General features: G+C 45.4%; 1 long non-coding RNA gene across 6 annotated transcripts in view; it reads right to left on the bottom strand.

Annotated features, from left to right (window-relative positions):
- Window positions 1–101: 101 nt before the first annotated feature.
- Window positions 102–24,461, bottom strand: part of LOC126063515 (uncharacterized) — a 30,374-nt gene continuing 6,014 nt past the window's right edge. Inside the window, exons 2-3 of one of the 6 annotated variants that reach the window (XR_007514379.1) lie at window positions 12,786–13,013; window positions 102–9,863 (exon numbers count right to left, since the gene is read on the bottom strand). This is a non-coding gene — a long non-coding RNA (uncharacterized LOC126063515). The remainder of the gene's footprint in view (window positions 9,864–12,785; window positions 13,014–24,461) is intronic. The other 5 variants (XR_007514380.1, XR_007514383.1, XR_007514381.1 and 2 more) reach the window with 5 other exon arrangements.

Raw genomic sequence — 24,461 nt, 5'->3', positions numbered from 1 at the left:
TTTTTTAAAAAAGAAAGTGTATTTGAAAATAAAGTCAGATGGAAAATTCCTTTTAAAAATTCCCGTTTTGTCAGTTTCTCTGATAAAAGATGGCCATATGACCCCTTTTCAGCCCCACTTATCCCAGTACCCCCTCCCCAGAGCTGGGCTAAGTATATAGGAATTTGGTTTTATGCCTGAGGCTATTAGACACTTTGGAAGGTGGCTTAACCTGTCTTAACCCCAACTGCAGGGTCTGGCTCTAGTCACAGTGCTCCTTTCTCCACTGTGTCCAGGTTCCCTCCCAGAGGAGCCACCAGTCCTCTTGGGTGGCACTTGGTTTCTCTTTTCTCTCCAGCTGACTAAACTTTTTTTTCTGTACCAGTTAATTTTTCCAACTAATAGAATAAAGGCAGTTTTCTAAACTTGCTGTATCCTGGTGTTTGTGTTGCTCTCTCCAGGGCTAGGAGCAGAATGGAAGGACTCAGCCGCCTGGCCTAGCTCACTCTGGAGAGGTTCCCTGAAGGCAGCAAAGTGCCAGCTGCCTCCCTTTTCTCACCCATGCCTGACCTGGCTTCCCCCAAGAATGTGGAAACTTGATGCTGTGTGTCATTCAAGTTCAGTGTGTGGGTGGAAATACAGCTTTCTAAGGACACATGAGGGATAACTTCAGGCAGTCATTCTTCTGGGAGCATCCCTGAAGTATAACCCCTTCCTCTACAGACCTCTGTTTTCAGTGTCTTTCAGTTCCAGGCCTGAGCTCCAGATAAAGTAGGCTAGGGATGGAAGATGGCCTGAAATCAGCTGGGTTCCCTCAGTCCTGTATGCTGTTGGACCCCATTTCCATGGGCTGGGGCAGGGCTTGGGTGGTACCTGGAGCCTTAGGGCCCTCCTGGACACAGAGCTGTAGCAAAACCTATTTAAGGATGGTGCTGCACTGGGGGCAAAAAGGGAGGAGGGAGACTGGAGGTGAAGGCCCTCCTGGCAGTCTCAGAGTGGAAGGGAGGGAGTTAGAAGATGCGCTTTTATTGAGGCTGGGATTGCCCCGAAGCCTGGAGCCCTGCCTGTCCCGGGCATTGTCCGTGCTTCCCCATCTTGCCTTTCCTAGAACAGCAGAGCCTTGGCGAGGAGAGAACCTGCTTCGGCTGCTGCTGGCAACGACACCATCGCCGCAAGTCACGACTCGCTCCATGCGTCTGGCGACACTAGGGCACATACTAAGTGTAACATGGCACAGGAAGGGCGGTGTCGGCACTACCGGCGCCCGCTGCTGCTACCACCGCCATGCCCTGAGGAACCTATGAGGAAGAATCAGTCGTCCTCGAGGGCCCTGGAAAAAGGTGCCCAGAGCGCCCCTAGGCGAGGGGCCGGCCCTATAATGCTGAGCCTGACCAGAGTGTCCGCGGCTCCACCCGGCTTGGGTGGTGCCCGCGCCCAGCCCCACCGAGCCCGCCCGCCCCGCGGGTCCCCAACCCAGGGAGGAGCTTCGGTCTGCGAGGGAGGGCGGAAGCCGGATGAGGCGGGACCCTCGGGCCAGGAGTGGGCGGGGCGGCCGGAAAGTGCCTAGGCCATGTGACCAGGCCATCGGCTAGTTAAAAAGAGGTGCCTCCCGCCCAGCCCCAACCTTTGGCTTCGGAGCTGTGTCCGCTTTACTTCGGTACCTTCGCCATGTGTGCCGCTCCAGTCGCGGCGGCAGCCCTGCGCTCCGTGCACGCCTTCTCTGCGCGCCCTCTGGCCGGCGGGGAGCCCGTGAACCTGGGCTCGCTGCGGGGCAAGGTGCTGCTCATCGAGAACGTGGCGTCGCTCTGAGGCACCACGGTCCGGGACTACACCCAGATGAACGATCTGCAGCGGCGCCTTGGCCCCCGGGGCCTGGTCGTCCTCGGCTTCCCGTGCAATCAGTTTGGTCATCAGGTGCTCCGGGAAGGGCGGGGTGGAGGTGGGTGTGCAGTTCGGGTTGGAGGCGCCGGCAGGGTGGCTTCTGGGCCCGGCAGCCGCAGGCCCTGAGCGCGGAGACGCGGGCCAGCTGCTCGCTTCCCTTCGGGCCCTCGTTCTCAGCTGGAGTTCAGGCCTGCCCTGGAGTTGGGCAAGAAGGGCAGCGGCCCGGTGACTCATCAAAGAACTACCAGTTTGTGGTCAAAAGGCTTTCCCAGCTCCTCGCGGGCCCCGGGTCCCAGCCACCCCTTCTCTGTTGCAGGAGAACGGCAATAAGGAAGAGATCCTGAATTCCCTCAAGTACGTTCGACCAGGCGGCGGGTTCGAGCCCAACTTCACGCTATTCGAGAAGTGTGAGGTTAACGGTGCGCAGGCGCATCCCCTCTTCGCCTTTCTGCGTGAGGCCCTGCCGGCGCCCAGCGACGATGCCACTGCACTCATGACCGACCCGAAGTTCATCATCTGGTCTCCGGTGTGCCGCAACGACATCTCCTGGAATTTCGAGAAGTTCCTAGTGGGCCCCGACGGTGTGCCTGTGCGCAGGTACAGCCGCCGCTTCCCAACCATCGACATCGAGGCCGACATTGAGGCCCTGCTGTCTAAGGGGCCCAGCTGTGCCTAGGATGCCCCACCTCTTTCCAGGCTGCTTGGCAGTCACTAGGCGGCTTTCCGTGGGGGTTTCATTAATGAGGGTGTTTTCTCTAAACCTGAATGGAGGAACACCTGATGTCTGGGAAGATACCCCCCAGATAGGTGCCGGTCCTGTCCATCCCAGCTTCCCCTCCCAAACCAAGACAAATCTCTCCACTAATAAAATTTCAGGGGTAAGCTAAACCGTGTGTGTGTCCTTCAGCATTGGCCTTCCTGGTAATCTTAAGCCCTCTCTCCTCCCCCATGGCAAGTGTCCTGGTCAAGCCTGAACATTCTTTTATCTGCAGCGTATGGAATCCACTTTTTTTGTGTGTGTGTGGGAAGCCAGGCTCCTTCCTATTCCTGCGTTTCTCCATTTGCCAGGGGATGCAATAGAGCTATCCCAAGGCACTATGATAACAGAAAGTCCTTATTCCGAAAAAGAGAGACAAGGCAGTGGCTGACTCTCTGCCACCAAGTCGTAGGCTTCTCTTTTTCTGGATATTTGTTGGACACTGAAATGACCTTCACAAAAATAACATGATGGGCCCCCAGAAACATTCAGTCTGTGAGCTTTCCTAGTGTCGAGACCACACAAACTCATTTAACACAGCTGGAAGCCTAGTGCAATGTTACAAGTTCTTTTCCCTTTGCTAGATCTTTCCATATGGCTATCCATTGTTCCTACCAGTTGTTGCCTCTCTTGTATTTAGAGCAAGGAGTGTGTACAGTTTAACTGGCCCTTCTGATTATGCCCTGCCCAGCATCTGGCAGGCGTGAATTGCACAGTCAGACACAAGATAGGGGCACATCTTGGAGATCAGCTGCTGCTTCTCAGGCACAGCTTTAGTCCAAGCTCCCCATCTGTTGGCCCTGCTGCCAGTAATCATTTGAGACAGACCTGGAGTCATTTGCTGTCATTGTGCAGGGTACACTGCAGGGCCTGGGTGCAGCTTCTGCTTGGCCAGATGGATCCAGAGGGAAGTTGGCAGGGTCACTCAGCAAGCCTCAAACATGGGTCGGAAGTTCAGGAGTTCCTGGGTTGGTGCTTCAATTGTGTCTCAAGTCCCTTCCTACACCTGAACCAGCTGGCTCAAGAATGGCCTATTGGGCCCTAAGCAGGGATCTTTGTGCTGCTGCCCTTCCGCTCCGCCCTCAAGTCACTGGGGGATGAAGGGCCCTCTGCACCTACTCTGGTTTGTCTCCCTCCTACCTCAGGAGAGCACCTGTACAGGCCCATCTGGCCACAAGGCCTTTCTACCTTCTCAGCTTTTGAGTGTCCCCTGAAGTGACTCAGGCAGAACTCTGTGCTTTCCCTGTGCTCCTCAGGAGTCTTGATTACATCTGTGAGCGATGGGTCTGCATCCCCAAAGGGTGAAAGCCTAAGGGATGGACTGGGGCTGGCCATCTCAGGGCCCATGGAGCCCGCCATATATGCACCAGCAAACATTTTTCAATCAATATAAATAGGAAAATGCCCACTCAGACTAGGAGATGGAGATTTTTGAAAGCCATGCTGTACCTTTTTTTTTCAGATTCCAGATATGACTCCTGGAATGAAGAGTAACTTGTACACCTGGGTATATCTGGGTACACCCAGGTCATTCGTGACCCCCCCTTAGTGCCATATCCCTCTGTTCCTCAAAAGCCCTTTACTCCCTCACTGCAGCATTCATTCAGCCCTTCTGTTCCGGGTCCTCTGCTGGATGCCAGCGATACAGTTCTTAGGAAGGCAGAAGGAAGATAATTACTAAAAGCATGTTTAGTTCCACAAGGTAGTACAGGATGCTTTGCGAATAAATAAATAAAAGGGCCTGGCCCAATTGGGAGGATCATGCTTGCCTCCTGGAGGAAGTGACAGTGAAGCTGAATAGAGGTCAAGAAGCAGCTCAAGGAGGGGTGGCCAGGCAGCAGTAACAGCAAGCGAGGGCCTGAGGTGGGAAGGTCGCATCGTTGACAGACTGGCTACACAAGGAGGAGCAAGTTTTGTGGAGGGGGAATGTGTTCAGATTTGGATATGTTGCATAAGACATCCAGATGGACATATCTGGGGCAGGTGGACTATGAGTTGGAGGCAAAGGTCTGGCCAAGGTACAGTAGCCACTGAAGAGGATAAGATCACCTGGAAAGAGTGGCAAGAAAAAAAGTCAGGGGGCCTACACCTGAGGCCTATGAGTCACACTTTTTCCAGGTCAGGTTGGGAAGAGGCAGCTGCAGAGGAGCAAAGACAGAGTTAAGGCTCTGAGGGAAGGGACATTTCATGAAGAAGAATGGTCAGCTGGGACAGGTGTCACTGGATTGAGTGTCTTTCAGCAAGTGTAGTTTTGGGGCAGGTAGGGGGCAGCTGGAGCTGAAACCAGATAGCCAAGGCCCCGTTCTTGGTAAAACGTTCCACAGCCCACCTTCAGAGATGCCATTTTGGAAAGTCTGGAGACCTAAGGTCCTGCTAATTGACCTACCAGCTGGACCTACAAGGAGAGATTTCACGCTCCCACTTAACCCTTTCTCCTCTGGTTCAGTGCGGCCCAGGCCACAATCTCTGGTTAGGTTCAGGATGGGAACCCAGGGCTTTCCGACTAACTCCAGGCTTGTCCCCAAGGGTGCCTGGTGACTCACCCCTTCTCACCCACTTGTTTTGCCTCTCAGCTTATCCTTTGGGCTGCCAAGGAAGGGAGCTGCCAAGCTTCCAATGTGGCTGACCCTGGCTGGGGAACATCCCTCCTCAGACTCCAAGCTACCTGCTTCCCTTAACTGAAAGTCCTTCCTAACCCTCTCCTTCAGGAAGACTCGGAGTAAAACCAGTTAAAACTTCAATAAAAAAAAAAAAAAATTTTTTTTTTTCTAAAACTTCAATAGCTTCCTCTAAAAGGAACTGGACATCTTTACCCAATAACGTTAGCACTCTTGAGCAAGCGCTCCAGCACATGGATCCTTTATCATTCAAAGGTGTAACTGCTACTGGCCCTGACCTGACTCACCCCACCCCATTGTGAATCATCAGTTCAAATTAATAAGTGAAAGAGTAGGGATCACAGTGAGCCTGCAGGAGGTCCTGGCCTTGGGCTATAGGACTCTGTTTGCTCTGGGAGCAGGCAGCAGTATTTAGACAACAGACCTGAGAAGAAGATGGGCCTGCCTTGCTTTGTTTTTAAGATTAATTCTGATAAAACTAGGTCAGGCACTTCTTGCACAATTAGCCCTTGATCAGATGACTTCCTTCTTCTAACCGTCTCAGAGTAGTTCCCCAAAAGAACAATAAAGCAAGCTTATTTTCAGAGAAGCATTCCTACCCTGGTAAGCTTAATAAATTTCTTAAGATTTAACTTTGGGGCAATACTAAGTAAAAAATACTGCCTAAAAATTTCCCCAAGAGAACACAGCATGGATTTATAAAGAACAGGCCATGATCCCTGTCAGATTACTCTGGACTTGGCAGGTTTTTGTTATTACACTCACCAAAGAGCATTCTTTCATGCACGGTATGACATACCTGGGCTGGCTACTAAAATGAAGTCCAGCTGTAGCTGGTCATAGGAGTTACCCAACACCTGTTTTACTTCAGACACTGTCAGATTGGCAGCTGGGGGTCATTATACAAATGAGCCAAAAATGGCCTCTGTATATCGGCTGCAAATTATTTACTTACTCATAGCAAGCTGAAACCGATTAGCCCAAAAAAGCCTGCCCATTGCCAAACTCAAATTTGTTTTAAAATAGCCCAGATAAGCAGATTTTTAACCCTTAGAGCCTGCCTGTTTACATACCCCATGAAACTGCACCCAGCATCTGCTAGCCCCAGATAAGATAAAACCCTGTGGTTGTAAGGACCTTCAACTGCATCTGGCCTTCAGAATTCTGGTCCGGAGACTCCCTACCTTTCTACAGGAGGACATCATTCCTCTTCCTGGGGTGTTTCATGCCTCTTTCCCTTCTGATGGCTCCCTGGCCTTTGGAAGGCCTCCAGCCCCCCTCCTTGAGGCTGTCAGTTTGTAAACCAAATCTGTTTCTGTCCAGTCAATTCTGACTCATGGCGACCACATGTGTTACAGAGTAGAGCTGCTCCATGGGCTTTTCTTGAAAACAGATTGCCAGGCCTTTCTTCCACAGTGTTGCTGGGTGGGTTTGAACTGTCAACCTTTAGATTAGTAGATAAGCACAAAACCTTATCAATGCATGTTTTTGCTGTTGTTGTGTGCTACCAAGTTGATCCCAACCCATAATGACCTTATATGACAGTAGAACTGCCCCCATAGAGTTTCTTAGGGTGTAATCTTTATAGGAGCAGATCACCAGGTCTTTTTTCCTGTTGAGCGGCTGGGGGGTTTAAACCACCAACCTTTTGGTTAGCAGCCAATAGCAGCAAAGGACTTAGCCATTGCACCACCAGGGCACAGGGCCCAATTAATAGCTTGTTGTGCAACCCTCCTATCTCACGGTCATATATTTTTCCTTAATCCCCCCCAAAATTCCCTTAAATTCACTACAGGGGCACAAACGAGAGAAGGAGTGAGGCCTCATGGGCCCTGGCAGTGGGATGGCATAATCCTCACTGTTTCCCAGAGGGGTAGTGCACGAATCAGAGACACTGCTGCTCTCTATCCAACAGCCATTCCCAAGCCTTTCTCCTGGCTGAGCTTCCTAGCCAAATTCCTGGCAGAATCTGCTTTCCTAGTCAGCATCACTGACTGCAAAGGTAGGGGCAGATGACCAGGTCTTGGCTGCAGAAAAGTGCAGGGGTTCCTGGGAAAGCTCCCATGATCCTATGAGGTATCAGAGGGGAAGGTTCCTCCCTCCCTTTTTGGTGGGGGGCATTGTTGAGGGTACCTAGAATCCTGGCCATCAAGGCAGCCACCTCAGGATCTTGAAAGGAAGGAAGGCCAAGAGGGCCACAGAGAAGCATGACCCTCTGTGCTCCTGTAGCCTTGACACCCTTCAGCTTTGATTTCTCCAAGACCTCAGCTCCAGACTTGTCATGTGAGAAAACAAAAATCACAAACTGGGTAGGCCACTTGCTTCTGGGTATTCTCTTACTTGCAACCAGAAGTACCGAGACTGGTATGACATGACATAACAGTGGTGTATGGGGAGGGACCCACCAGTCTTTCATCATTCATTCTGTAGACAGAGACCCTGTCCCTAGTACCCCTCCCAGTTCTAATGTAGTTGCGATCTAAAAGGACAGGGTTGTTGTAGTTGTCAGTTACCATCAAGTCAATTCCAATTCATAATGACCACATGTGTGGGGGGTAGGACTGCTCCATAGGGTTTTCAAGGCTGGGACCTTTTGGAAGCAGATCACCAGGCCTGTCTTCCAAGGTGCCTCTGGGTGGGTTTGAACTGCTAACCTTTTGGCTAGTAGTTGAATGCTTAACCATTTGAGCCACCCAGGGATAGGAGTCCATAAAGCAGGCCCATTTGATGCCTAGAGCTCTGAGCAGCCTTCAGAGGCTCATGAAGCTCACCTTGGGGAGTGTTCTACAGTCCTGCAGGTCACCTGGCTCCACAGGGAGGCTGGTAAAGGGATCTGAGTCTCCCTGCAGAGGAAGAATCTGTTATCCCAGTCTCCACAGTCCCTGGCATGTACTTGTGTGTGCGTGTGTGTGAATTTAAAGGCCTGGCCCCAAGCATAACTTGCAGACCTCGTCATGCATCCTCAACAACCAAGAGGAATGTTAAATATACATTTGCTCCCTACTCCAGTTGCTTAAGTTCCCTTCCCAGTGAAGCGTCTGCAGCACAATCCTCTGGACCCTCTGTGTTCTTGTAGCATTTTTATCATACAACACTATAATTACATGTGTAACCATCTTCCCCAACCACACTGGCTGTGAACCCCTAGAAGGTAGGGACACTGAGTACTATTAGTCAAATGAAAGAATAACTAGTATCTAGATAATTCATTAATTCATTCATCCAAGAAATGCCTACTGAGAATTTACTCTGTGCAAGGGGCAAGCAACACACACAAAGTAACCTGTAAATACTTGTTCGTGATTAAGACATCCATGGTAATGGAATTAGAGGAGGAAGAGAAGACACTGGCTACACCTGAACCTAGGGTGCCACACCTTCCCTACCCAAACGGGGTTGGCCACAAGCAGTGGCACAACCAGAATGGAATCTGCACAACAAAATGAGTTTCCAATGCAGGAAAGGTATCTACACCTTTCTAGAATCACCTCAATCTTACTTCCTGTGAGGCTTGTTCAGTTTTTGTTTCTTTTTTTTTGCCTCTGTCACCAGCCCCAGTAACCTAATCCTTGCATAACAGAGGTTAGAAATTCTGACTCATGGCAGCCCCAGGTGTTACAGAGTAGAATTGCTCCATAGGGTTTTCTTGGCTGTAATCTTTAAGGAAGAAGATTGTCAGGCCTTTTCTCATGGCACTGCTGGGTGGGTTTGAACCATCAACCTTTAGGTTAGTAGCTGAATGCAAGCCATTTGTGCTACCCAGGGATCTCTGATGAAACATTTTGCTCTTCTAAAGTATATTTCTAGAGCCTTTTACTTTTTTGTAATCTCCTTAGGCAGGTTCAGGAAGCACAGGCAAGAAGGGACCAAAAATATTTCTCATTCACGGTCACCTCAGATTAAAATGTGCCCAGTATTTGTGAATACTGAAGGAACGAGTCTGCTATGTGTGCTCTGTGATTGCTGGCCAAGTTTGGACCAAAGACAACTTGGGAGGGCCAAGTCCAGTTAGTGTAGGGTAAGCTGTGGTACCACCAAGGCAGGAACTTTCTGATTTGGAACCAAATAAAACTTAACGTTCCCACACCAGGCTTACAAATCCACAGCTGGACTGTCGTAGTCCAAGATCCCATAGCAAGTGACCAATCAGCCAGGCCTGTTCCCTCCAGTTCCCTTCCTGCTTTCTCTCCTGCTTATGTGGCTAAGCGCTTGGCTGCTGACTGAAAGGTTAATGGTTTGAACTCACCAGTTGCTCCACAGGAGAAAAGACCTGGCAATCTCTTCCCGTAAAGATTACAACTTAGGAAACTCTATGGGGGCAGTTCTACTCTGTTCTATAGGGTCGCTATGAGTTGGAATTGACTCAACAGCATACAACAACAAAAACAACTTGTGACCCAAGGCCCCCTGCAGTGGGTGGGTTGTCCAGTCCTGGGGTTTGTTTATAAGGCCTGGGCAGGATATGTGGCTTACACTTCTCCCCAGGTCAAAGTGGCCTCACAGAACACAGCCCTGGGTCTTGGGTGTTACCCAGGCTGAATCACTCACTCTTGTCATTTCCTTCCAAGTTGGTAGGTCACTCCCACAATAGCAGGAACACACAGACAGATGTTCATTGTTTCTAGTTCCTAATTTGAAAAAAAAAAAAAAAATGCATTTTAATTAAACAAACTTACAAAGTTTAAAAACTGGAAATAATGATGATCTTCCAACCATGAAGTTTCACTTTATTCTTTGCCTTTTAACTATTGGCACGCTGTAATCTTCACATTCATTTTTTAGGAACTACCTATAACTCAAAAAACCAAATCTGTTCCTGTTGAGTCAATTCTGACTCATAGTGACTTTATAGGGCAGAGTAGAACTGCCCCATAGGGTTTTCAAGGAGTGGCTAATGGATCCCAACTGCTGACCTTTTGGTTAGCAGCCTGAACTCTTAACCACTGTGCCACTAGGGCTCCAACCATAACTAGTGCACTATTTTTACAGCCATTTTAAAACACTAAAAAGTTCCTGGTTTAAAAAGGTTTTCCGAAATTTTCATTTTTGTAATTAGTTTTTGTCCTCCTTTCTAGAGACAGTGCTGGTGCCAAGGACTTGTCCTACTTCCTTAAGGCTCCGACCCATGCCATAAATGGTAAAAGAGAAACTGCTATAAAAAGAAGAAGGAAGCAAACACACTGCAATATAGATTCTGAACTAATGTCAGTAACCCAACCTTTTTTCCTCATAAATAACAGTAATACAAGTAGTATTTCTTGTTTGCTAACATTTTTAACAGTTTCAAAGAACTTTCACAGGAGGGGTGAGAGTAATCAGTGTTGGTTCCCAGATGTAGAATCACCACATGATAGTAACTCTGATCTATAGGGGATTAACTGCTATGCAGTTAAAACAAAAAAAACTTTGCCATCAAGTCTATTCCAACTCATGGCAACCTCATGTGCTACAGAGTAGAACTGCTCCGTAGGTTTTTCTTGCCTGTAACCTTTACAAAAGCAAATTGCCAGGCCTTTCTTCCGTGGCACAGCTGGGTAAATTTGAACCACCAACCTTTAGATTAGCAGCACAGCACCAAATGTTTTCGCCACTCAGGGTCCCCATGAAGTTATTCAAGGCAGTTTTAATTCCAAGTTTACTTTCCCCTACTACCTAGCCAGCTGCCAAGAGGTTTCTGTTTCCAGATAGTGCATAATGTTTCAGGGAGTGCAAACTAATTTCGATTAGTCAAAACTCAACATAAAAAAAATAGGAAATCTGTTCAAATAACCTACCACGCCTTCTCTGGGCCAGCCCCCTGCCCCCTTCCTCCACCCAACACCGAGCATGGCTCATTTGTTTATCTCTTTTCCTCCCTTGAAATCACCTCCACAGTGAGAGGTTTCTAATGGGTCTCTGGGCTACACCACTGTACTGTGGGTGTGAAGCAACCTCAGCCATTTCCTCTCTGCTCTAAAACCTCCTCCAATATCTGCCTGCCATTTCAGGCAGGACCTGAAATCTCTCCAGTCTCCTTTCCAGTCTTTTATCCCCTTAGGCTCTTTTAGTTGTCTGCCCATTGCTCCATTGTCCTAATCCCCATCCTGATCCTGCTCTGTCAGTTCCAGAAATTCTCTTCTGATCCTTGCAGTCTCCTCTCCTATAACATGCACGCCCATGTCTACACTTCCAACACTTTCTTCAAGACCACACTCGAATTCTACTCATGTCAAAGGATGCCTTTTACAGCTGGAGGTTGTGCCTGGCACTCCTACAAAGCTTGGTTCACACATTTTGTGGCACTTATCACACACTCCTTGGCATTGTGGTTATTTGTGGAAGCCTCTTCAACTCTATTAGATGTAGACTCTTTGAGAGGAGGAACTGAATCTTATTTATTTTTCTCTGAGGGCAGAAACTGCTGGACAAAGCCAGTTGATGTGCCTCTCTTTGCTCTGGGTTTACTTTCCCTTCCAGGAGGAGGGTTGTGTTTATGTGTGCAGGGTCAGGTGGAAAGCATACAGTGTCCAGGACATTGTGTCTTGTTCTCAGAACAGATTGAGAAGATGCCTGGCACTTAAATATGGAGAACACACCTTGATCTCCTCTTTCTCCTCTTGTTGCTATCACTCCTCTGTAGCTGCTTGTCTTCCTGACAAGGCAAATAGTTCTGTGTGAAAAGTGTGGTTTTATAGAACTCAGCCTTGGGCTAGATGATTCTGACATCCAGACTGCTTGGAGATGCCTGTTAATGACTAGTTCACTCCTGGTGCTCCCTGAAAACCCTGTAAGTGCAGCGAGGCTGGAACTCTGATCCCACCGGTCCCCTGTTTGGGCAGCTATAGCACGCCTAAGGTCTCTTAGGCTAAAGACAAAACGTAGTAGCTGTTGTTAGTTGCCGTACATATATATGTATGTATATATATACAGCAACTCAGGATCGATTCAACAGCAGTGGGTTTTATATATATATATATATCCTGGCAGGGACCAGTAACGTGAAACTTGTCTCCAAAAATGGAGGGGCACCAAGAGACTGAAGAAAGAGGCAGGCAACTCCAGTGTGGCAGCAAAGGGGTTTATTAGGGAGACTTACATACAAGGAAAGTCCTGGGCAGCAGCAGGACCAAGTAGATCTCTTCACCCCACAGTGGGAACCAGGGGTTTTATAGTGGTGGAGAACAATAATGACTACATGCCAGGGATGGCTGTAAACTTACATAAGGCTGCCTTAGCATAAATTACATAAGAATGACTTAGCAAATGGCAGTGCACTAGCAGAAAGAATAACGGCAGCCATGTTCGGTCTTGCAAAGCCTGTTTCCCCTTCATTCTACCCCTTGAGGTCAGCTCTTACAGTCTGGCACATTCTCCCTCTTCAGCAAGGTCCCTTTGCAGGTAGGGACAGACAGCTTTGCTGTCATTGGGAGGCACAGACCACACCAACAATATAGACAAACAGCAGGAAATCAATATACCCAAATGTCTTAAGCTGGGCTGTCTAGAGAAGTGAAACCAGTAAAGTGTATGAATATATACACAGAGAGATTTATATCAAGGAAATGGCTCACCAGCTGTAGAAGCTGGAAAGTCCCAAGTCCCTGGCTCAGGTTGGAAGCTTCTTCCGACTCACGTAGCTGCAGGCGCTGACCCAAGATTGGCAGGTCAGGCAGCAAGGCTCTGACTCTTTGGCTGCAGTGACTGACAAATCCCGAGATCAGCAGGCAAGATGGCAGGTAAGCTGCTAGCTCAAGTTCCAAGAATCAGAGGTCAGACAAACAGGAGCCAGCGGCAGGATCCTGAGTGAGCAAAATTCAGCGAACCTTGCCAGAAAGTCCACCTATATTTGATGCAGGCCACACCCCCAAGGAAACTCCCTTTCAACTAATTGGCTACTCACAGCCGATCACATCATGGAGGTGATGGCATTATATCAAATCTCATTATGGAGGTGATTTTATCATTATACAACTGCCAAACTACATCTTAACCACCAAACCACTGAGAATCATGGCCCAGCCAAGTTGACACGCAACCTTAATGATCACACCAGGAAAAGACAAAGACCCAACAAAATACCTCACCAGCCAGAAGAGAAAGAGGAAAACCAGGTGGCCACAGCAGACCAGACATCAGGTGTGTTCAAGGCTTCTATCTGTTTCTTAATATGTCCTAAAAAATCAGTTACGTTTTGTGGGTAGTCTGGTATATAGGTATAACATTCAGTTTTTACTATGGCACATGTCCTCCCTTGAGTGGCCAGCCATTAGAATGTCTAGAATCATTCAGTTCTGAAGGACTACTTTCCACATTTGGGTGGTTTTATCGGTCAATGGCCACAAGCTTTCTCTGCTATTGTTCAGGCCCTGTTTAGTAAAATTATAGCTTCAATTTGTCCCATTACTTCTAAGGAGCCAACGGGGGAACAAAAACATTTAAAAGGAAATCACGCCAGTGGAAAAGACTATGCTCGGTCCACCTGGCTTTTACTGATGGGTAGTTCAAAGGTTTTGGTATAGTTTTTTCTAATGGTTCCTGCAGCATAAGGTAACTCCAAAGTGCAGCACCCTATCCAATCATACAGTAAACCAAGGCCACAAGTAGTGGCCACACAGCCATTGAGTGCTGTTAGGAGCAAGGTACTCTCCTGCAGTCCCATTGGGGTTTTTATACTGTAACCATTCAGTGGTATTAGGCATTATCACCCATTGGCAGTGGGACCCAGGAGTCCAGCCCACTATGTGGGAGGAGGAATTGGAGGGATACAGGGGACCTCATGGGGTTTTACTTGGTTCAGAACAGACAGAAGTAGGTTTCCCTAACATACCCTGTTCGGGTACTGTCTTGGTCATCTAGCACTGCTGTAACAGAAATACCACAAGTAGATGGCTTTAACAAAGAGAGTTTATTCTCTCACAGTCCAGTAGGCTAGAAGTCCGAATTCAGGGCACCAGATCCAGGGGAAGGCTTTCTTGCTGTCGGCTCTGGTGGAAGGTCCTTGACATCAGTCTTCCCTTGTTCTGGGAGCATCTCAGCACAGGAACCTCAGGTCCAAAGGACTCACTCTGCTCCCAGAGCTCCTTTCTTGGTGGTATGATGTCCACACTCTCTGCTAGCTTCCCTTCGCTATTATCTCTTGAGAGATAAAAGGTGGTGCAGGTCACACCCCAGGGAAACTCCCTTTACATTGGATCAGGGATGTGACCTGGTAAGGGTGTTACAATCCCACCCTAATCCTCTTTAACATAAAATTACAATTCCACCCTAATCCTCTCTAACATAACATTACAATCACAAAATAGAGGAAAACCACACAATATGGGGAATCATGGCCCAGCCAAACTTATACATACATTTTGGGAGGGGACAAAATTCAATCCATGACAGGTACTAAACAACCTAAACCAACCCAGAGTTTGTAAATACCTTCTCATGGCTGCAACTGAGAAGTGTTGCAATCTCTTACTAAGATGTGGGTGTCTGCAACAGTCTGAGTCCAGGAAAAGATGATGTCGTACACATCCCTCCTCTTATACCCCAATTAGTTAAAAGGCTTTAATACTGCATCCCCATGTCTCCCATAGCTGCCCAATTGTTTCCAGGCAGGAGCTCCACACTCCAAGGCAAGGCTTTGGCACTTGAGACGGGGAATTGTCCACAGATCCAACAACTTCTTTCGTTGTGGACTATGGTGAAGCTGTGAGCCCACTCTAGGAAGATGTTGGCTGCCCAGAAAGGAAGAAAGCAGAGTAGGCCATACTTGTGGTTGGAAAGACAGGTGTTTAGTAGGTACCAACAGGGCTAAATCTTCCCCTTCTATTACAATAACACTAGTGGTTTCCCCTTGGGTGATGAAAACAGTGGCAGCTTTGGGCATTTTTCCTGGATGAGTATACCATACGTGCTGCCCTGGGGAGGTCACTTAAGGGATTGTGAGTAAAGTCATCTGTTTTCCTGTATAGAAAAGGAGACCAACTTCCATTCCTCATGATCTAACCATCGCTCCTTTTCATGTAAAGTGTGACTGTCGTGCAGTAGGATGGTGGGCTTCCACCTTAGACTGATCAGTTCTTCCACCTCCAGAAGGACGAAATAGCCAATTCATCCCAGTGGGGTGACCCATGAAAAGTACCAATACATGGTTGCACTTCCCAGCACCAGGGCCTGAGGTGTCCGGAGGACCAAACTGTGTTGTTCCAGTAACAATCTTGGTGGATATGCTTGTGGAGCTTGTGACATCACTCAGATCATTGCTGGAGGGTCACTCGGGGCCCCTACCCTGGCATATGGGGCTAAAGCCTCAGTGGGAGCTGAATTTATCAACCTTAAAGCCTCACACATCACCTTGGTCCACCTCACCAAGGGGGCTTTGCCCATAAGTGTTCGTATTTGTTGTTTTAAGACCCCATTCTTCCTTTCACCGGCCTGGGGGTTGTAAGGCATGTGCTAATGCCATTGTACCTCGTTCTCAGCTGCCCATTCATGCGTATCATGACTTGTAAAGTGTGTACCCTGGTCACTATCAATGGTTTGGGGCATCCTGTACATAGCACTCAATTTTTATAATCCTTTTATTGTAACAGCCTGGTTCGCTCATTTACACAGGAATGCCTGTGTCAAGTCGGTAACAGTGTCCACACAAATGAGAGCTTATTTCATTCCATCGATGTGGGGTAGGGGTCCTATATTATCTACCTGTCAGTCTGTTGCTGGCTGTGTTTCCTTATGTATCTTTTCTGGATTGTGGGGCAGGTGTCTTGGGCATTGACGTGAGCACACGAGGCAATTTTGTACTGGAACCACCATATTACTCTACTTCACTGTATGCCTGCCTCTTTAGCTATTTTTCAACCAACACAGGCACTATGGTGTCCACTTTCCTGGTGAATCCTGTGGGCAGCTTTCCCTTTTGGATGAACTGTTCTAATTTGTGCTATAATGTCTGCTTCCTGGTTTCCCAGCAGGGAAAGAGGTGAATGGGTTGCTACATGAAAGACAATTAGGTTAGTGTCTGAGGTTTGGAGGTGATCCCAGATGTCCTGCCACAAGGCTTTCCCCCACAGGACTTCACCCATTTACTCTTTATGCCATTGGCCTATCCACACAGGTAACCACAGGCTACCACCCAACTGTCCATACACAGGCTTAGGGGCCAGAGTTTGTAGGTGATAACCATCCATGCAGCCCTTAATTCAGCCCATTGAATGCTTTGCCCTGAGCCAGCTTTAAGCCAATTTTTTTTACAAATTGTGCTTTAGATGAGAGTTTACAGCTCAAGTTAGTTTCTCATACAAAAATTTATCCACGCATTGTTATGTGACCCTGCTATCCCTATAATGTGACTGCACATCCCTCCTTTCCACCCCAGATTTCCCATGTCCATTCAGCCAACTCCTATTCCTTTCTGCTTTCTCATCTTACCTCCACACCCTTGCCCATTTAGTCTCATGTATATATTTGAACTAAGAAGCACACTCTTCACAAGTATCATTTTATGTCTTATAGTCCAGTCTATTCTTTGAAGAGTTGGCTTTGGGAATAGTTTTAGCTCTGAGTCAACAGAGAGTCTGGGGGCCGTGTCTCCTGGGGTTCCTCCAGTCTTAGTCAGAACATTAAGTCTGGTCTTTTTATGAGAATTTGAGTTCTGCACCCCAATTTCTCCTGCACTGTCACGGACTGTCTGTTGCGTTTCCATTCCCTGTCAGGGTGGTCATTGGAAGCAGCCAGAGACCATCTAGTTCTTCTGGTCTCAGGCTGATGAAGTCTCTGGCTTATGTGGCCCCTTTTGTCTCTTGGGCTAATATTTTCCTTGTGTCTTTGGTGTTCTTCATTCTCCTTTGCTCCAGGTGGACTGGGACCAATTGATGCATCTTAGATGGCTGCTCGCTACCTTTTTTTTTTGTGTGCTTTAAGTGAAAGTTTACAAATCAAGTCAGTCTCTCACACAAAAACTTATACACACCTTGCTACATACTCCCAATTGCTCTCCCCCTAATGAGACAGCCCACTCCCTCTCTCCACTCTCTTTTTTTGTGTCCATTTCACCAGTTTCTAACCCGGTCTAGCCTCTCATCTCCCCTCCAGGCAGGAGATGACAACATAATCTCAAGTGCCCACCTGGTCCAAGAAGCCTACACTTCACCAGCATCCCTCTCCATCCCATTGTCCAGTTCAATCCCTGTCTGAAGAGTTGGCTTTGGGAACGGTTCCTGTCCCGGGCTAACAGAAGGTCTGGGGGCCACAACCACCGGGGTCCTTCTAGTCTCAGTCAGACCATTAAGTCTGGTCTTTTTACAAGAATCTGGGGCCTGCATCCCACTGCTCTCCTGCTCCATCAGGGGTTCTCTGTTGTGTTCCCTGTCATGGCAGTCATCGGTTGTAGCCGGGCACCATCTAGTTCTTCTGGTCTCAGGCTGATGTAGTCTCTGGTTTATGTGGCCCTTTCTGTCTCTTGGCCTCGTAATTACCTTGTGTCCTTGGTGTTCTTCATTCTCCTTTGGTCCAGGTGGGTTGAGACCAATTGATGCATCTTAGCTGCTTGCTATCGCTCGCTATCTTTTAAGACCCCAGATGCCACTCACCAAAGTGGGATGCAGAACATTTGCTTAATAAACTTTGTTATTCCAATTGACCTAGATGTCCCCTGAGACCATAGATCCCAGACCCCTGCCCCTGCTACACCGTCCTTCATAGTCGTTGGTTGTGTTCAGGAAACTTCTCAGCTTTTGGTTTAATCCAGTAGTACTGACATCCCCTGTATTGTGTGTTATCCTTCCCTTCACCTAAGATAATTCTTGTCTCCTGTCTTGTTTTTGGTTTTCTCTCCCCACCGTTGTAACCATCAAAGAATGTTTCCTTCTGTGTTTAAACCTTTCCTTGAGTTCTTATAATAGTGGTCTCATACAATATTTGTCCTTTTGCAACTGACTGATTTCACTCAGCATAATGCCTTCCAGATTCATCCATGTTATGAGATGTTTTACAGATTCATCATTGTTCTGTATTATTGTGTAGTATTCCATTGTGTGAATATACCATACTTTGTTTATCCATTCATCCGTTGACGGGCACCTATGTTGTTTCCATCCTTTTGCTATTGTGAACAGTACTGCAATGAACATGGGCGTGCATATACCTATTTGTGTGACAGCTCTTATTTTTCTAGAATATATTTCAAGTAGTGGGATTGCTGGATCATATGATACTTCTATTTCTACCTTTTTAAGGAAGCACCAAATTGATTTCCAAATTGGTTGTACCATTTTACATTCCCACCAGCAGTGTATAAGTGTTTCAGTCTCACCACAACCTCTCCAACATTTATAATTTTGTGTTTTTTGGATTAATGCCAGCCGTATTAGGGTTATATGGTATCTCATTGTAGTTTTGATTTGCATATTTTTTTTTTATGATCTTGAGCTTTTCCTCATGTATCTGTTAGCTGCCTGAATGTCTTCTTTGGTGAAGTGACTGTTCATATCCTTTGCCCATTTTTTAATTGGGTTGTCTTTTTGTGGTTGAAGTTTTGCAGTACCTTGTAGATTTTAGAGATTAAACTCTGATCAGATATACTGTAGCCAAAATTTTTTTCTTAGTTTGTAGGTTATTTTTTAATTTTTTTGGTGAAGTCATTTGATGAACATAAGTGTTTGGATTACATTAGTTTTTTTTTTTTTTTTTAATATTGACCCATGCCTGCAAACCTGATATGAATCCCACTTGTTGTTGTTGTTAGGTGCCATCGAGTCAGTTCTGACTCACAGCGGCCCTGTTCACAACAGAATGAAACACTGCATGGTCCTGCACCATCCTCACAATCGTTGTTATGCTTGAGCCCATTGTTGCAGCCACTGTGTCAATCCATCTTGTTGAGGGTCTTCCTTTTTTCTGCTGACCCTGTACTTTACCAAGCATGATGTCTTTCTCCACAGACTGGTCCCTCCTGACAACATGCCCAAAGTATGTAAGATGCAGTCTCGCCACCCTTGCTTCTAAGGAGCATTCTGTTTGTACTTATTTCAAGACAGATTTGCTCATTCTTTTGGCAGTTTATGGTATATTCAATATTCTTCACCAACACCACAATTCAAAGGCATCAATTCTTTTTTGGTCTTCCTTATTCATTGTCCAGCTTTCACATGCATATGATGCAATTGAAAACACCATGGCTTGGGTCAGGTGCACCTTAGTCTTCAAGGTGACATCTTTGCTTTTCAACACTTTAAAGAGATCCTTTGCAGCAGATTTGTCCAGTGCGATGCATCTTTTGATTTCTCGACTGTTGCTTCCATTGGTGTTGATTGTGGATCCAAGTAAAATGAAATCCTTAACAACTTCAATCTTTTCTCCATTTATCATGATGTTGCTTATTGGTCCAGTTGTGAGGATTTTTGTTTTCTTTAGGTTGAGGTGTAATCCATACTGAAGGCTGTGGTCTTTGATCTTCATCAGTAAGTGCTTCATGTTCTCTTCACTTTCAGCAAGCAAGGTTGTATCATCTGCATATCACAGGTTGTTAATGAGTCTTCCTCCAATCCTGATGCCCCTTTCTTCTTCATATAGTCCAGCTTCATATATTATTTGCTCAGCATACAGATTGAATAGATATGGTGAAAGAATACAGCCCTGATGCACACCTTTCCTGACTTTAAACCATGCAGTATCCCCTTGTCCTGTCTGAACAACTGCCTCTTGAACTATGTGCAGGTTCCTCATGAGCACAAATGAGTGTTCTGGAATTCCCATTCTCCGCAATGTCATCCATAGTTTGTTATAATCCAGACAGCTGAATGCCTTTGTATAGTCAAGAAAACACAGGTAAACATCCTTCTGGTATTCTCTGCTTTCAGCCAGGATCCATCTGACATCAGCAGTGATATCCCCAGTTCCATGTCCTCTTCTGAAACCACCCTGTATTTCTGGCAGTTCCCTGTTGACATACTGCTGCAGCTGCATTTGAATGATCTTCAGCAAAATTTTGCTTGCATGTGATATTAATGATATTGTTTCATATTTTCTGCATTCAGTTGGCTCATCATTCTTGGGAATAGGCATAAATATAGATGTCTTCCAGTTGGATGGCCAGTTAGCTGTCTTCCAAATTTCTTGGCATAGACGAGTGTCATGGATTGAATTATGTCCCCCCAAGAAATGTGTATATCAACGTGGTTAAGCCATAATTTCCGGTATTGTATGGTTGTCCTCCATTTTGTGATTGTAATTTTATGTTGAGAGGATTAGGGTGGGATTGTAACACCATCCTCACTCAGGTCACCTCCCTGATCCAAGGTAAAGGGAGTTTCCCTGGGGTGTGGCCTGCACCACATTTTATATCTCAAGAGATGGAAGGGAAGAAAGCAGAGAGTTGGGGACCTCATACCACCAAGAAAGCAGCACCAGGAGCAGAGCGTATCCTTTAGACACAGGGTCCCTGCACCTGAGAAGCTCCTGGACCAGGGGAAGTTTGAGGACAAGGAATCTTCCTCCAGAGCGGACAGAAAGAGAAAGCCTTCCCCTGGAGCTGACACCCTGAATTTGGACTTGTAACCTACTAGACTGTGAGAAAATAAATTTCTCTTTGTTAAAGCCATCCATTTGTGGTATTTCTGTTACGGCAGCACTAGATGACTAAGACAACAAGTGAGCACTTCCAGTGCTGCATCCATTTCTTGAAACACCTCAATGGATATTCCGTCAATTTCTGGAGCCTTGTGTTTCGACAATGCCTTCAGTGCAGCTTGGACTTCTTCCTTGAGTACCAGCAGTTCCTGATCATATGCTACCCCCTGAAATGGTTGAACGTCAACCAATTCTCTTTGGTATAATGACTCTGTATTCCTTCCATCTTCTTTTGATGCTGTCTGTGTCATTTAATATTTTCCCCATACAATCCTTCACTATTGCAACTTGAGGCTTGAATTTTTTCTTCAGTTCTTTCAGCTTGAGAAATGCCGAGTGTGTTCTTCCCTTTTGGTTTTCTATCTCCAGCTCTTTGCACATGTCATTATAATACTTTACTTTGTCTTCCTGAGCCACCCTTTGAAATCTTCTGTTTAGCTCTTTTACTTCATCATTTCTTCCTTTTTCTTAAGCTGTTCGACATTCAAGAGCAAGTTTCAGAGTCTCTTCTGACATCCATTTTGGTCTTTTCTTTCTTTCCTGTCTTTTTAATGACCTCTTGCTTTCTTCGTGTATGATGTCTTTGATGTCATTCCACAACTCCTCTCGTCTTCGGTCATTAGTGTTCACCTCGTCAAATCTGTTCTTGAGATGGTCTCTAAATTCAGGTGGAATATACCCAAGGTCATACTTTGGCTCTTCTTGACTTGTCTTAATTTTCTTCATTTTCAACTTGAACTTGCACATGTGCAATTGATTGTCTGCTCCACAATCGGCCCCTGGCCTTGTTCTGACTGATGACATTGAGCGTTTCCGTCTTCTCTTTCCACAGATGTAGTCGATTTGATTCGTGTGTATTCCATCTGGCGACGTCCATGTGTATAGTTGCCACTTATGTTGGTGAAAAAAAGGTATTTGCAACGAAGAAGTCGTTGGTCTTGCAAAATTCTATCATGTGATCTCTGGCGTTGTTTCTATCACCAAGGCCATATTTTCCAACTACTGATCCTTCTTTGTTTCAACTTCCGAATTCCAGTCACCAGTAATTATCAGTGCATCCTGATTGAACGTTCAATCAATTTCAGACTGCAGAAGTTGGTAAAAATCTTCAATTCATCTTTGGCCTTAGTGGTTGGTGCATAAATTTGAATAATAGTGGTATTAACTGATCCTCCTTGTAGGCATATGGATATTATCCTACTTGGTCATGGTGAACTTTTTTTTTTTTTTGATATATCGTTGAATTCTATTGGCTAGAATTTTGTTGAGGATTTTCGCATCTATATTCATGAGGCATATTGGTTTGTAATTTTCTTTTTCTTTGTGGTGTCTTTACCTCGTTTTGGTATCAGGGTTATTCTTCCTTCATAGAATGAGTTTGGGAGTCCTCTGAAATACCTTCAGTAGTAGTGGTGTTAACTCTTTTCTGAAAGTTTGGTAGAACTCTCCAGTGAAGCCGTCAGGTCCAGGGCTTTTTTATTTTGTTGGGAGTTTTTAAATTACTTTTTCAATCTCTTCTTTATTTAGTTATTCTACCTCTGTTTGTGCTAGTTTAGGTAGGTAGTGTGTTTCTAGAAAGTCATCCATTTCCTCTAGGTTTTCAAATTTGTTGCAGTACAATTTTTCATGGTATTCAGTTGTGATTCTTTTAATTTCATTTGGGTCAGTTGTGATATCACCCATATCACTTCTTATTTGGGTTATTTGTTTTCTCTTGAGTTTTTCTTTTGTCATTTTGGCCAACGGTTTATCGATTTTGTCAATTGTTTCAAAGAAGGAGCTTTTGGTCTTGTTAAATCTTTCAATTGTTTTCCTATTCCTATTTCATTTACTTCTGCTCTAATTTTTATTATTTCCTTTCTTCTGGTGCCCGAGGGCTTTTTTTTTTTTTTTGCTGCTCTCCTTCTACTTGAGTTGTAGTGTTAATGTTTTGATTTTGGCCCTTTCTTCTTTCTGGATGTGTGCATTTATTGCTATAAATTGACCTCTGAGCATTGCTTTTGCCGTGTCTCAAAGGCTCTGGTAGGATGTGTTTTCATTCTCATTTGATTCTGTGAATTTCTTTATCCCATCCTTAATTTCTTCTATAACCCACTAGTTTTTGAGCAAGATGTTGTTCAGTTTCCATGTATTTGATTTTTTTTCCTTGCTTCTTCTGTTATTGATTTCTACTTTTATGGCTTTATTATCAGAAAAGATGCTTTGTAATATTTCAATGTTTTGGATTTTGTTAAGGGTTGCTTTGTGGTCTAATATGTGGTCTATTCTGGAGAATGTTCCATGTGTGTTGGAAAAGAAAGTACACTTGGCTGCTGTTGGGTGGAGTGTTCCATATATGTCTATGAGATTAAGTTGATTGATTGTGGCGTTTAGATCGTCCGTGTCTTTATTGAGCTTCTTTCTGGATGTTCTGTCCTTCACTGAAAGTGGTGTGTTGAAGCCTCCTACAACTATTGCGGTGTTGTCTATTTCTCTTTTCAATGCTGTTACAGTTTGTTTTATGTATTTTGGAGCCCTGTTGTTAGGTGTGTATTTATTTATTATGGTTATGTCCTTCCAGTGTATTAACGATTTAATCATTATATGTGTGCTTCCTTATGCTTTGTGGTGAATTTTGCTTTAAAGTCTATTTTGTCAGAGACTGATATTGCCACTCCTGCTCTTTTTTTATTGTGGTTTGCTTGATATATATTTTTTCCATCCTTTGAGTTGTAGTTTGTGTCTTTAAGTCTAACGTTCTATCTCCGCAGCATATAGATGGATCATGTATTTTTTATCCATTCTCCCACTTTCTGTCTCTTTATTGGTGCATTTAGTCCATTTACATTCAGCGTAATTATGGATAGGTATGAGTTTAGTGCCGTCATCTTGATGTATTTTTTTTTGTGTCTTGACGGTTTCTTTTTTCCACTTCATTTTCTGTGCTGATTTGTCTTTATGTATTTTCTTTTCATGCTTTTCATTGTTGTTGATTTTGTATTTGCTGAGTCTTTATGTTTTTATATTGGATTGTTAACTTCCTTTGTGGCAACCTTAATATTTACCCCTATTTTTCTAAGTTTAAACCAATCTTTTATCTCTTTATATCACCTTGACTTCCTGTCCATATGAAAGATATTTTTTAGTCCCTCTTTTTTAATGTTGTCATCTTTTACATATTGACATCTCTGTTTTCCTATTTTCAGTGTTTTAGGTTTGATTTATTTTTTGACATTCCTATTTGGGTTGATACCTGGTTGCTCTGTCCTGTTCTTGGGTTGTTATCTGATGTTATTGATTTTCTAACTGGAGGACTGCCTTTAACATTTCTTGTAATTTTGGTTTAGTTTTTACAGACTCCCTAAACTTCTGTTTACCTGGAAATGCCCCAATCTCACCATCATATTTGAGAGATAGTTTTGCTGGATATATAATTCTTGGCTGGGAATTATCTTCCTTCAAGGCTTTATATATGTCATCCCATTGCCTTCTTGCCTGCATGGTTTCTGCTGAGTCGTCAGAGTTTAGTCTTATTGACTCTCCTTTGTAGGTGACTTTTCGTTTATCCCGAACCACTCTTAAAATTATCTATCTTTGGTTTTGGAAAGTTAGATTGTAAAATGTCTTGGTGACTTCCTTTTGGGATCTAC

This window comes from Elephas maximus, chromosome 20 (assembly GCF_024166365.1).
Source record: "Elephas maximus indicus isolate mEleMax1 chromosome 20, mEleMax1 primary haplotype, whole genome shotgun sequence".
Taxonomy (NCBI): Eukaryota; Metazoa; Chordata; class Mammalia; order Proboscidea; family Elephantidae; genus Elephas; species Elephas maximus.
Note: the sequence above shows the minus strand (reverse complement) of the source record. Positions and strands in the feature narration are given on the sequence as shown.